This window comes from Aquarana catesbeiana, linkage group LG04, assembly GCF_042186555.1.
Source record: "Aquarana catesbeiana isolate 2022-GZ linkage group LG04, ASM4218655v1, whole genome shotgun sequence".
Classification (NCBI taxonomy): Eukaryota; Metazoa; Chordata; class Amphibia; order Anura; family Ranidae; genus Aquarana; species Aquarana catesbeiana.
The window spans coordinates 627,329,087-627,343,441 of record NC_133327.1 but is presented as its reverse complement, the minus strand read 5'-3'; positions in this window follow the sequence as shown (position 1 = coordinate 627,343,441).

Below are 14,355 nucleotides of genomic sequence, written 5' to 3'. Positions count from 1 at the left end.
TGTATCTACTTCTGCCACCAGCATAACAAATAAATATAAACTGACTCTTCACTGTCTATTTCTATCATGAAAATGTATTTTCCCCTGTATGTCAGGCAAAATGTGATTATACTTAATTCTATGACCACACTTATGCCCGGTACACACAATAAGATTATTGGACGAATGATCGTCCGTTTTTTTGCATGATAATCGCAGATCGAATCTGATGAGTTTACTAATGTCATGAAAATTCTCATACAACAGAATAAAAATTTGGAAATGATGTCATGTGTTGTAATGCATTTGTATTGCATTTTCGAATGACAGCTGTACTGATTAAACGAAAATCATGCGATCTGGCACAGTACGGAAAAAAAATTTTGTTCATGTCCGATAGAATAATACCGGATGAACTGCCATGATCGGCCCTCGAAAACTCTGTACTAATGATCCGATTATCGTACGATCGCTTGGAGAGCAGTATTTTTCGTACGATTTTCTGATCGTGTGTACGGGGCATAAGGCATTCGTTCATTAACAGCTGATGTTACACAAAATATATGAAATAAATAATACAGCCGGATCTCCCAAAAGAGGAATTCAGAGGAACCCATCCAGACTGTACAGCAAAAAAAGTTTTTTTTTTCCAACAGACATCTTCAGAAAATACGACCGCTGACGCATTTCAAAATCAGCTTACCCCAAACATGAACCCTATCAAGGAATTAGATTATTGGGAGGTCCTATTATTATTTTATAATAAACTTTAAAAAACTTGGCAATTGGACTTGCAGACATAGTTTAATTTAATGACACAACTACACAGCTTTGCTTTCTGCAAGACAGGGACCAGAATGAGTAATGGAAGCAACTGTTAGTTAGAGCAAAGGAATGCTATTGTTAATGGAGTGAGTGCCACCTGCTGGCAGACTGGTAGTATTACACCTTTGCAAATTTTCAGACAATTTTTTTTTTTTTTTTGTACAGATTGCACTTGACAATCAATGCAAGCCAGCTGTACGTGCAGCAGTTTTCTTTCATGATTCCTGAGCCTTCCTTGACGGTTGTATGAACTCCAGGATGGCCTGCTAGGCGTTGCGGTAAATATTTACAGCTGAGTAATGCACTAACAGTTTTATTAAAAGCTATTAGGTGCTTTTTGTTTGATATATTAGCGGTCGAGGTGTAGCTGGGAATTTATACTCCCTACATGCAGGCTGTGTATAGTTGCAAAATATTTTTCAGGGACACTTCAAAAGCTTAGTATGGTCTCAGAGGGCCGCAATCACTGTAGGTTCAGTTCACAAACACATAACGCATGTGATAGTCTCATTTCTGTGAGCCTTTTTTATGGTCGAAAATGGCCTCTTCATTATACTAAAGGCGGTACTTCACACATTTTATTTGTATTTAATTTTTGGTGTACTTTGAGTGTACAAACCAGTTTAAAAATATTATAGAAAGGTAATACCAATATACAGCGTGTGTATATATATATATATATATATATATATATATATATATATATATATATATATATATATATATATATATATATATATATATATATATATATATATATATATATATATATATATATATATATAAATATAAATATATATATAAATATATATATATATAATATTGTTATATATTATTATACTCTATATGATTATATTAGATAGATTAACATATATATTATACATTAATATATTATATTAATTACAAATATTAATATATTATAATATATGTATATATATATATATATCTATATATATATAGATATATATATATAGATATATATATATATATATCTATATATATATTATAATATATTAATATTTGTAATTAGTATAATATATTAATGTATAATATATATGTTAATCTATCTATCTAATATAATCATATATAGTATAATAATATATAACAATATTATAGCAACTCTTTAAACACCAAATATTTTGTTTTGGGAAAAGCAGGGAAGAGTTAAACTATCTGTGAGGTTCATGTCCTGAAAATGGAGACTTTACGACCTCTTTTTATGACCTTGCTGGGGAAATTTCCCCCACTTCCTGCCCCTGTGACACCTGTGTGTGAAATAAGAGGTGCAATTGTCACCAGGACAGGAAGTTGCAGAGAATTTTTTTTTTTCCAGAAGTTCTAACCTTTCCCCACTCTACTAACCAGGTGTTTTTGTTTGTGTCCTTGTAGCAGAGATTTCTTATCACTTCCTGCTCCTTTGAGCCCCTGAAACTGGGGCAGGAAGTGAGGGGAAATCTTTAATAAAAAGCATTAAATCACACAATTAGACTCAATTTGTTACACAGTGATATATGTGATTTATATTGGTATATATATGTTTTTTTTTGCTCATTTTTTTATTTGTGTTTTTAATACATTTCTTGCTTACATGTTTACATTATCTATTTTTTGTTTTGACCATTTTATGATCAGATGTTTTAGCATTTAAGAAATGTTTTTATGTCGGTGAAGTTTTGTGTTGATTGCTCTTTAACTATAGGTGTTTTGTGTTAGGTGTTTGATTTGATATACGCCTTTAAATAGCTTGTAGTGTGAGCATTTCAATTGTTGTGAACAAGCACGGTTCTTTTCGTGTGAAACGCGTCAACTGATCATCATTGCAATTTTGTCTGGCTCATGACAATAAATACATTTCTACAGCATCTTTTGGATTGAAGTGTGTGATCAATCTTTTCGTCTCTTCTTTTTATGACCTTGCTGGGGAAATTTGCCCCTGTGACACCTGTGTATGAAATAAGAGGTGCAATTGTCACCAGGACAGGAAGTTGCAGAGAATTTTTTTTTTTTTTCAGAAGTTTTAACCTTTCCCCACTCTACTAACAAGGTGTTTTTGTTTGTGTCCTTGTTGCAGCGATTTCTTATCACTTCTGCTCCTTTGAGCCCCTGAGACTGGGACAGGAAGTGAGGGGAAATCTCCACTTAAGGGACACAGATCTGGCAAAAACTCTAACCCAGGGATCAGGAGTCTAAGGCCTCATGTACACTACAGGTACTTAACCACTTCAGCCCCAGACCATTTGGCTGGCAAAAGACCAGAGCACTTTTTGTGATTCAGCACTGCATCGCTTTAACTGACAATTGTGCGGTCATGCGACGTGGCTCCCAAACAAAATTGAGGTCCTTTTTTTCCCACAAATAGAGCTTTCTTTTGGTGGTATTTGATCACCTCTGCGGTTTTCATTTTTTGCACTAGAAAACAAAAAAAGAGCGACAATTTTGAAAAAAAACACATTCTTTTTTACTTTTTGCTATAATAAATATCCCCAAAAAATATATAAAAAAACATTTTTTTCCTCAGTTTAGGCTGATACGTATTCTTCTACATATTTTTGGTAAAAAAAATCGCAATAAGCGTTTATTGATTGGTTTGCGCAAAAGTTATAGCGTCTACAAAATAGGGAATAGTTTTATGGCATTTTTATTAAATTTTTTTTTTTACTAGTAATGGCGGCGATCAGCAATTTTTATCGTGACTGCAATATTATGGCGGACACATCGGACACTTTTGGCGTTATTTTGGGACCATTCACATTTATATAGCGATCAGTGTGATTAAAAATGCATTGATTACTGTGTAAATGTGACTGTCAGTGAAGGGGTTAACCAGGAGGGGGCGCTGTAGGGGTTAAGTGTGTCCTAGGGAGTGATTCTAACTGTGGGGGGATGGGCTATGTGTGACAAGACACTGATCACCGCTCCCGATTACAGGGAGCGGTGATCAGTGTCATTGCTTGTTTACATTAGCATTTCCCTGTTCTTCCTCACTGTGAGACAATCGGGGGTATCCCCGCAGACACTGAGTCCGCGGGACCCGCGATCACACTCACGGAGCTCGCGGCGCACCCACAAGCCGCGTCTTAAAGGGCAACGTACAGGTACATTAATATGCCTGTACGTGCCCTTCTGATAACGTATATCGGCATGAGCAAGTGGTTAACTGACGTTTAGAAGTGTCTGTACTTTGGACTTTTGTTCGACGGACTTGTGTACACACGCTTGGAAAATCCGACAACACACATTTGTCCGTGGAAAATTTTAAAACCTGCTATCCAACATTTGTCCACGGAAAATCCGACAACAATTGTCCGATGGAGCGTACAGACGGTAGGATTTTCCACCAACAGCCTGTCATCACACAATTCCCATCAGAAAATCCGATCAGTGTGTACGAGGCTTAAGAGTTTGCCTTATTTGCCCCTTCTAGTTTGTTAACCACTTGCCGCCCGCCATATAGCAGAATGACGGCGGCAAAGTGGTTTCAATATCCTGACTGGGCGTCATATGACGTCCGCAGGATATTGAGCCACTGTGCGCCCCCGGGGGCGCGCATCGCAGCGATCGTTGTTGCGGTGTGTCAGTCTGACACCCCGCAACACCGATCTAGGTAAAGAGTCTCTGACGGAGACTCTTTACCACGTGATCAGCTGTGTCCAATCACGGCTGATCACGATATAAATAGGAAAAGCCGGTGATCGGCTTTTCCTCACACAGACATGAGTAGAGGAGAGCCAATCGGCTGCTCTCCTGACAGGAGGGGTCTGTGCTGCTGTTTATCAGCACAGCCCCCCTCGGATCCTACCCAAGACCACCAGGCAAGCCGCCCAGGACCACCAGTGAAACCAGCCACACTGGACCACCAAGTATGCCCCCTAGACCCCCAGGAAAATACTAATCAGTGCAAAGGCAGCTGCCAATCAATGCCCAGGCAGCTGCCAATCAGTGCCCACTCCAATGTCTACCACTGCCAGTGCCACCAGGGATGCCTATCAGTGCCGCGTATCAGTGCCCATCAGTGCCACGTATCAGTGCCCATCAGTGCCGCCTATCAGTGCCCAGCAGTGCCACCCATAAGAACCCATCTTTGCAGCCTTTCAGTGCCCAGTGTCGCCTATCAGTGCCCATCAGTGCCCACCTGTGCCACCCAGTGCCACCCATGAGTGCCCATCAGTGCCGCCTATCAATGCCCATCAGTGCTGCATATCAGTGCCACCCATCAGTGCCGACTACCAGTGCCCATCAGTGCCGCATATCAGTGCCCATCGTCAGTGCCCGTCAGTGCCCGCTCATTGGTGCCACCTCATCGCTGCCGCCTTATCAGTGCCTGTCAGTGCCGCCTTATCAGTGCCCATCAGTGAAAGAGAAAATTTACTTATTTACAAAATTTTTAAACAGAAACAAAAGCAAAACTTTTATTTTTTTTATTTGTTTAGCAAAAAATAAAAACCGCAGAGGTGATCAAATACCCCCAAAAGAAAGCTCTATTTGTGGGAACAAAATGATAAAAATTTAGTTTGGGGACAGCGTTGTATGACCGCGCAATTGTCATTCAAACTGCGATAGCGCTGAAAGCTGAAAATTGGTCTGGGCAGGAAGGTGTCTAAGTGCCTGGTATTGAAGTGGTTAAATATACCATCGGAAGTGTTTTGTTATATTTGTTCAATAAGTACAAGAAGCATCCGATTGATCATGCCAGAACTTGTGTTAGCTGATCATTTTTCGTGCTCTCTGCCTGTGCTGAGCCTTATCAATTACATTGTCCTGGGAGGACTACAAAACTCCACCAATCTATGTTATAGAGCAGGGGTCTCCCAACTTTTTAAACAAAGGACCAGTTTACTGTCCTTCAGACTTTACGGGGGCCGGACTGTGGCCAGTCTGAGAAGAAAATGTTTCGGCATCAGAGGGAGTAAACACTGCCTCATTATTCATTCAAAGAGGATGAATAGTGCCCCATGGTTGGTATCAATGGAAGGAATATTGCCCCATCGACAGTGTCAGTGGGAGGAATAGTGCCCCATGGTTGTTATCAATGGAAGGGAAAGTTCCTCTTTGACAGTGTCAGTGGGAGGAATAGTGCCCCATCATTGGTCTTAGCAGGAGGAGTAGTGCCCTATGGGTGGTATCAATTGAAGGGATAGTGCCCCATCGACAGTGTCAGTGGGAAGAATAGTGCCCCATCATTGGTCTTAGCAGGAGGAGTAGTGCCCCATTAATGGTGTCAGTGGGAGAAATGGTGCCTCATCCTTGGTGTCAGTTAAAGGAATAATGTCCAGGAGCGGCCCGTCTATTAAGGGCGCCCGGGCCCTGCCCCCTCTTTCCTCGCCACCCCCCTTTATGCAGTGGATAGATTCACGCATTGCATAGCATGAATCTATCCATGGCTGCCGCGGGGGGTTCAGTTGTTTGCCAATATTTACGTTGGTAAACTGAACTTTTATGAAGAAAACAGCTTATCCATCTCATTGAACTGATCTTTGCGTGTCCAATTTTGACGTGTGCATAACAGAAATGTGCTTTTAGAGCTTTTTTCATGCACAGACACTAGGGGGTGTATTTATTTTTAAAAATATGGATAGAAATTCACCCAGTGTAAATGAGAGCACATTTGTTCTGTGCGAATGGTGCAAAAAATGCTAAAAGGCTATTTCTTATGCTGAACTAATGTGTTTTCCTTAAAGTGGATGTAAACCTGAATTTTTTTTTTTTTTTTGTCATACTGTAGAGTATAAGATTTCCTATCATTTGAGCCCAGTCTTGCCACACAGAGTTAATCCATCTCTGAGCAATCCTCTTTTATTGTTCAGTGAGATAAAACTTGACAAACAGAGAAAAACTTTGTCAAATCCTCCCCCTTGCTGTGAGTGACAGGTGATTTACATCTCGTGCACTAGCCTAAGACATGCATTATTTTTTAATTCCCTCCCCCACTCCTTTCTTCAGCAGCTCTGCAAGGATTGGCTGTTCCACACCTCAGCATGATTTGGCATGCTGAAGTCATGTGGTTACTTTCCTGTCTTTTCACTGGATGTTAGAGATCGTAGCAGAAGTTCAGTGTAAGAAATACACAGGAGAAAATGCATATTGACAAGGGGAGTGTAGAGGTGGGCGGGGAGTCTACTGACATCACGACTCCACCCACCGAGCTCCAGACAACAGACCCACCCACAGAATCTGCAGTTTTTCGGGTTTAATAACAGACAGAGGGGAGACATTTGACAGGTAAAGATACATGCAGGAGGCATCTATATCCTTATAGATAACCCCACTTTAATTCTAAAAGAAAAAATATAAAATGTTGCCACTAGATGGCGACAAGTATCAGAAGAACATTTCTATGATACTTAGTGTCATCTAGTGGCCAAATGCTGTATTTTTTATTCTAAATAAATTAACATTATCGATAACCTATAACTGACATAACTCTTGGTTGGACTGACCCTCAAGAGTCAACAGCATTAATAAAGACTTAACACTTGGAAAAGAAAAAAGCACATTCACTGTATTCTTTGGAGCTGTACGTTTTTGGATTAACAAGCATTTCATACAGCATAGTTATCAGTGAGCTCTATTTTTATCCTGGGAATTGCAGCCGATGTCATTGCACCCACTTATGAACTGCATCAAACAGTCTGAAGCAATTAGGGGGTTAGATGTATTATGTTCAGAAGATTCCGAGACATTTAGATCCTTGTACATTTCCAGATGAGTTCCAGCCTGTTCTAGTGACAGGGATTTGGGGATTGTAAATGTACTGGGCGTAAAAGAATTGACTGTCACAGAAGCAGACACATTTAGGCTAATTATATCCTAAAACAAAAATAAAGATATCATTATTAGTTTTATGTGAAAGAGCCATTTATAGTACTAAAGCGGAAAATTAGCCAAGGCATTTTATTTGTGTGGAGTAGGGAAGAGTTTGATCCTCTGTCAGGTTTTTATGGCTAAATACATGAGAAGCAGTAAGGGCACAACACCAATGGTCACAGAGTCCAAACATGTCTTTTATTTTTATTAATTTAAAATAATGTGTTATTAAATACATGTATTATTATTATTAATATTAAATACATTTATTATTATTATCTAATACGTGAAATTAGAGACCCAATGTGTTTCGGGGCTTAAAACACTCCCCCCCCCCCCCCCCTTAATTAGGGCTTACTTATAAGGACCTTAAAAGTGACTGGAACTCAGGTATTGCTTGTAAAATGTGCAATCGTTACCCTTCTCCAAAACTGGAATAAAGGTTTTTGGCTGGAATTCCACTTTGTCAGTCATAGTGCCCTTGCCTATAAAGCAGGGGTCTCAAACTGGTGGCCCTCCAGCTGTTGCAAAACTACAAGTCCCATGAGGCATTGCAAGGCTGACAGTTACAGGCATGACTCCCACAGGCAGAGGCATGATGGGACTTGTAGTTTTGCAACAGCTGGAGGGCCACCAGCTTGAGACCCCTGCTATACAGGAACTGATATGGATTCACGGGCTTCCCAAAAGGAGGCAAAAAAATATTTGGTAGATTTCTACAAGATTACCATATAGGTAATCACCTGTATCCCAAAAAACATCATTCCACACTATGTCACCTTAGTTTTAATATGCTGACAAATTTACATATTAATCTATGAATGTTTAAATCTCAATCAGCTTATTAAAATTCTGTCATTAGGGTCTAGTGGCATTTTACAAAAATTTACCATTCTAACTAAGGATGCACTGACACCATTTTTGCCTATTTACTGTTTTGTTTACACTTCAGCTGTCAGCAGTGGTACAAAGCACTGAAAGTTATTTACAAATGAAATAATTATTTTTTTTTAATTTTGTGCTTTTTTTCCAATGTGAAACATGTAAATATATGTTAAATGTGTCAAAATATGAACGAACAAAGCAAATAATAAACATTTTTTAATTCAATTAATTTAATTATTAATATATTATAAAATAGCAGTGAACAAACAAAAATCAGTAGGAAAATAATAATTAAATGGAGAAGTTGCATAAGGAGTTAATTAAAGCTGATTAGAGTAAATGAAGGGTTAATAAGTGGCTAAACAGAGGAACATTTAATGAAAAACAAAAGAAACATTTTTTTTTTTACTTGACAGGTTGCTTTAAACTGACTTAAAGCCTTTGTTAACCCCCCCAAAAAATGGATCCTGCTCCTTTAAAGCATGTTATATAACACAGTGCTTGTCCTGTGTCATTTGGCCCTCTTGTAACACCTAAAAAACCTGGCTGATCCTGTCAGTTTCTCCCCACCCCTCTATAAACTGACCACGGTGTATCATGGTTGCTGAGACCAGACACGGTGGTCAGTTTAGGTGCCTCTATTCAATATTCCTATCGCACACTTTCCTGGTAAAGTGGCTCATAAAATGGTGGGTGCTGCAGCGATTACCAGTTGGGTCCTGGAAGCATCAAACAAACGTACATCTTCGCCAGCACACCATGGATCAGCAAAAAGTTGTCCAAGAAGGTTTTAATGAAAGGAAGTCACATCACAAAGAAAGGTGCAACGTTTCGGGGCTGCGCAAGACCCCTTCGCCAGGCATGTGATAAGGTGCAACAGTGTCAGACACAATATATATATATATATATATATATATATATATATATATATATACAGTGGTCACCAATCAAAAACATGTGCAGAATGAAAAAAATACACACTCCCTCCCTCTGACGTCAGAATGACGTCAGAATCCCGCCATAAAGTATTAAAAACTGTTAGGTTTGAAACGTTGCACCTTTCTTTGTGATGTGACTTCCTTTCATTAAAACCTTCTTGGACAACTTTTTGCTGATCCATGGTGTGCTGGCGAAGATGTACGTTAGCTTAGGTGCCTCTGTCGTCAGCAGCCTGCTATCTGCTCTCCTCTCTGCTCCTGTGTCCTCCTCCCCCCTCCCCTCTCTGTCTGTGTGTGAGCCGCCCCTCCTGCTGCTCTCATAACACTAACCTGTATACACCATCAGCACTGCTTCCTATTGCAGTGTCCCCCTCTGTGAGTGATTTCTAAATATAAATGCTGAAAATACCTCATTTAGGAGCCGAGATTGCGATCACGTGACCAGCTCCTCTCCTCCTCCTCCCCTCCAGACTGACATCAGCAGGGGAATCTCAGTCCCTCCCGCTGTATCTCTCAGAGGAGGAAAGGAGAAAGCTGGGCAGTCATGTGATCGCAATCTGGCCAGTGAAATAAGGCATTTACAGCATTTATTTTTATAAATCATACACAGAGGGGGATACTACAATAGGAAGCAGTGCTGATGGTGTATACAGATTAGAGTGGTTTAACAACCACTTTAATCTGCAGATCGAAGCTCATCCCTTTGATCAGTAGATGAATAAGCAGAAAGATACAAAAAGAAAAAATGTATATTTTTATCTTTTTGTTTTAGTGGCTGAGCAATGTTGTTGATAAACATTGCCTGGCTGCTTTTTTTTTTTGACAGCTCCAATTGCTGGGACTTCGTTTACATTCCAGCTGTCAACAGGGGAACCCCACTGACAGCTGAATTATTCATCGGTTGTTAAGGACACGGCAGCCCTGCTGTCAGTGGGGTAATCCCACTGACAGCTGAAAGAACTGAGCCTGAAAGTATCAGTTTCAGGTATCAGAGCATTTGCACAAGTATTGATACTCTTGCAAATGCTTAGTATCGGCACCGATAACGATACCGGTATCGGTATCGGTGCAACCCTAGATTTAACAGATTATCTGTACATTCCTCTTTTTTCAGGTTTTTCACCTACCTATGTCCCAATTAAAAAAAAAATGTTACTGGTTATTTTTGGTGATCTCAATCAACAGGTCCCGCTGTGTTCCAGAACTACCACTTTTGCTTCAAAGCCAAACTCTGCACGTTTTAAAGACAATGGTGACCTAGGCAGTGTTTAAAATAAAGAGCAACTCGGGCTGTAATCTTGATCTCCTCCCTAGAAGTAATCCTCACAGTAATCTAATTCTGCCGCTACACATCCACAGGTGTCTTAGTTAAATGACAAATCATGTCATTCAATTTGGAAGACTGAGGACATACTGTGAGTACAGGTGTAGCACACACCCCCAGAGGAGCCGCTCAATATATCGGGTCTCTGTTCTTGTGCCATGACCCTGGGAACAGCTTTGTCCCTCCTGGCACACATGGCTGGGGAGAGGATTGCTGCATACACTTATACATACACAAATATAAATATCCTGCACACAACTATGAAGCGGGCACCAGGAAATGGACACCAGACCTAACTGCAAGTAGAGTGTTTTCTCATATTTTATCCCGCATTGAGGTAAAAAAAAATTTAAAGGATAAGTTAAAGTGTTTGTAACTCTAAAAAAAAATTAAAAATGTATCCTGTTACCTTAACTGCTTCAGCCCTGGAAGATTTTACCCCCTTCCTGACCAGAGCACTTTTTACAATTTGGCACTGCGTCGCTTTAACTGACAATTGCGTGGCCATTCGACGCTGTACCCAAACGAAATTTGCGTCATTTTTTTTCACACATATAGAGCTTTCTTTTGGTGGTATTTGATCTCCTCTGCTGTTTTTATTTTTTGCGCTATAAACAAAAAAATAGCGACAATTTTGAAAAAAGAAACAATATTTCTTACTTTTTGAAAATATCCCCAAAATAAAAAAAACAAAACAAATTTCTTCATTAGTTAAAGTGGGGTTCCACCCAAAAAAACAAAAATACATGAAAAATCCTAAAAAAAACAAAACAAAAAAACATTTGGATATTTTTTTTTTTAACTTACCTCTAAATGCCTATTGCTAGGGGGTCCCTCGTAGTCTGCCCCTTCCAGTGCCTGGGCTGGTGACATCACTTCCCCCTCGGCACAGGAAGGGCTCAGCTCTGCTCCCTCCCTCCTGTCAATCATCTGGAACCCATTACAGGTCCCAGGTGACTGAAAGGCCGATCACGGCGCGCGGCGCCGCTCGCGCATGCGCAGTGGGTGCCAGGCTGTGAAGCCACAGCCCGGCGCCCACAGTTGCAATGCTGGCGCGGCTGAACGGAGGGGGAGATAAGCGGGGCTTCGATCCCCCGCATCGCTGGACCCAGGGACAGGTAAGTGTCCAATTAAAAGTCAGCAGCTGCAGTATTTGTAGCTGCTGACTTTTAATTTTTTTTTTTTTTTTTCACTGGACCCCCTGGGTGGAACTCCTCTTTAAGGCCAATATATATTCGTCTACATATTTTTGGTAAAAAAAATTGCAATAAGCGTATATTGATTGGTTTGCACAAATGTTTTAGCGTCTGCAAACTATGGGAAAGATTTATGGCATTTTTATTATTTTTATTTTTTTACTAGTAATGGCGGTGATCTGTGATATTTAGCAGTACTGTGACATTGCAACAGACAGATTGGAACTTTTGACAATTTTTTGGGACCATTGGCATTTATACAGTGATCAGTGCTATAAAAATCCACGCTAGGGGGCGATCAAGGGGTTAAATGTGTGTTCCCTCACTGTGTTCTAGCTGTATGGGGATAGGATTGACCAGGAGAGGAGCCATATCGTTTTTCCTACTTAGTAGGAACAAACAATATGGCTTCTCTCCTCTGACAGCACAGGAATTTGTGTGTTTATACACACAAATCCCAGAGCTGGCACTTGTACACGCGATCGCGCGTGGCCGGCGGCGATCATGCCTCCTGGCCATGCTTATTGGGTTGCCCGCCGTGCAGCGTGGGCATGCGCCCTCTGGTGGGCGAAAAAGGGTAGGGCGTACCCATACAGGATTTTGCCCAGGAGAGCCATTGTGCTGCAGTATATCTGCGTTACACGGTCAGCAAGTGGTTAAAGCATGCATAACAGCACAGTGCTTGTGCTGTGTAATTTGGCCCCCTGTATCACCTAAAATACCTGGCTGATCCTGCCTGGTTCTGCCCTCCCCCCTGTAAACTGACCACAGTTTTTCATGGCTGCTGATCCCTGACACAGTAGTCAGTTTACGTGCCTCCGTCATCCGCAGTTATCTGCAGCTCTTCTCTGTCTCCCTCTGTCCTATGCCCCTCTCCCTGCCTGTCAGCTCGTATCAGGGCCACCCCTTCCATTCCTGCTGCTATCATAGCTTGGTTATATTTCTACAATCGCCTCTGTTAGATAATGTTATGTGCCCACTGTATGTGCTATATAAAAAAAATGCAGATTTCTACCTGATTTCAGAGCAGGAGTGGCTGAAAATTCCCGCTGACATCAGCCGGGAGAAGGGAAGGAGAGTAGGAGAGAGGCGGGCTCTCACATGACCGCCCGCCTCTCTCCTCCTCTCCTCTCCTCCCCTTCTCCTGGCTGATGTCAGCGGGAATTCTCAGGCTCCTCCCACTGTAGCTGTCAGACTGGGAGACGAGAGAGATGAGCAGTCACATGAAATCAGGTAGAAATCTGCTTTTTTTTTTTATACAGCACATACAGTGGGCACATAATATTATCTAACAAAGACCACTTTAACTTTTTGGAAAAAAATAATAAATGCACACTTTTTTGCAGGTAAAAAAAATGTGCATTTATTTTTATTTGTTTTTGGAGCCTGTAAATGATCAGCAGATCGCTGGTGCCATGCAGGTCTCTTTCAGATCTGCCAGTGAATCTGTGCACCCGTACAACCCGTACAGGTAAGCAGATACAATCTGACAGGAACCATGAATGAACTACCAAGGCGCTCCTCAGTGGCGTGGTAGTTCATTGAAAACTACACGTTTTCCTTGCACAGAGCCCTGTCAATCAGTAACGTGGCCAGGGCAGACGGGCGGAGCCATGCTCGGCCACGTTTTTTTTTTAAATTGTGACAGCTAGCAGGGAGGGAGATGAACCCCACTGGCTGTCACAAAGGGGATCGGGGAGGTGCGGGGGCCGGTCCATTTGTAACATGTTACATATTACACCCTGAATATGGGTGTAACATGTTATGAAAGATGGACTTATTCTTTAAGCTTTAAAACCACTTTAATTCTTATACCACAGAAACATCAAGCAGAGATTAACATCAGCAATAGCAGTATCTAGTATAGTGACTTTTAGCAAAACCGTGATTCTCATCAAACGGTAACCCATGAAGTTCCCAAAATGCCATGGCATGTAACTTTCAAGGGGTGTCCCTGACTATGGGCAAATTCAGTGAGTGATCACCATGAGGCAGTCAGTACTTAATTGGCTCTTTGCTCACAATCTTCTACCGGCTATTTGGTGGAGCCCGGTCTGTACGGTGATGTACTTATTTACCATGCCTTTAAAATTCTGCATGTAGTGTTTAATGCTCCTTAGTAAAGATCAGTCTCTACTAGCAGTTGTAATGTGTTTCCCAATCAAGCGGTTTCTCACCGATCCTGTGTACACGGCAGACTCCATTCTGGATGCTTGGCAAACAGGAACTCCTTTGGTTCTGTCCTCAGTGCCAATCTCGACTCTGTGGCTCTGGATCCCAATCACTTTAGTCATGGTCTCCGGCCCAAGTATGAAGCTCTTCTGCTGGCTGCACACAAGTGGAGATGCGTATCCTTCAGTCCCCTTGCAGCAAGAGACTGTCTTTCCTTATTGTGCCTGGGAAA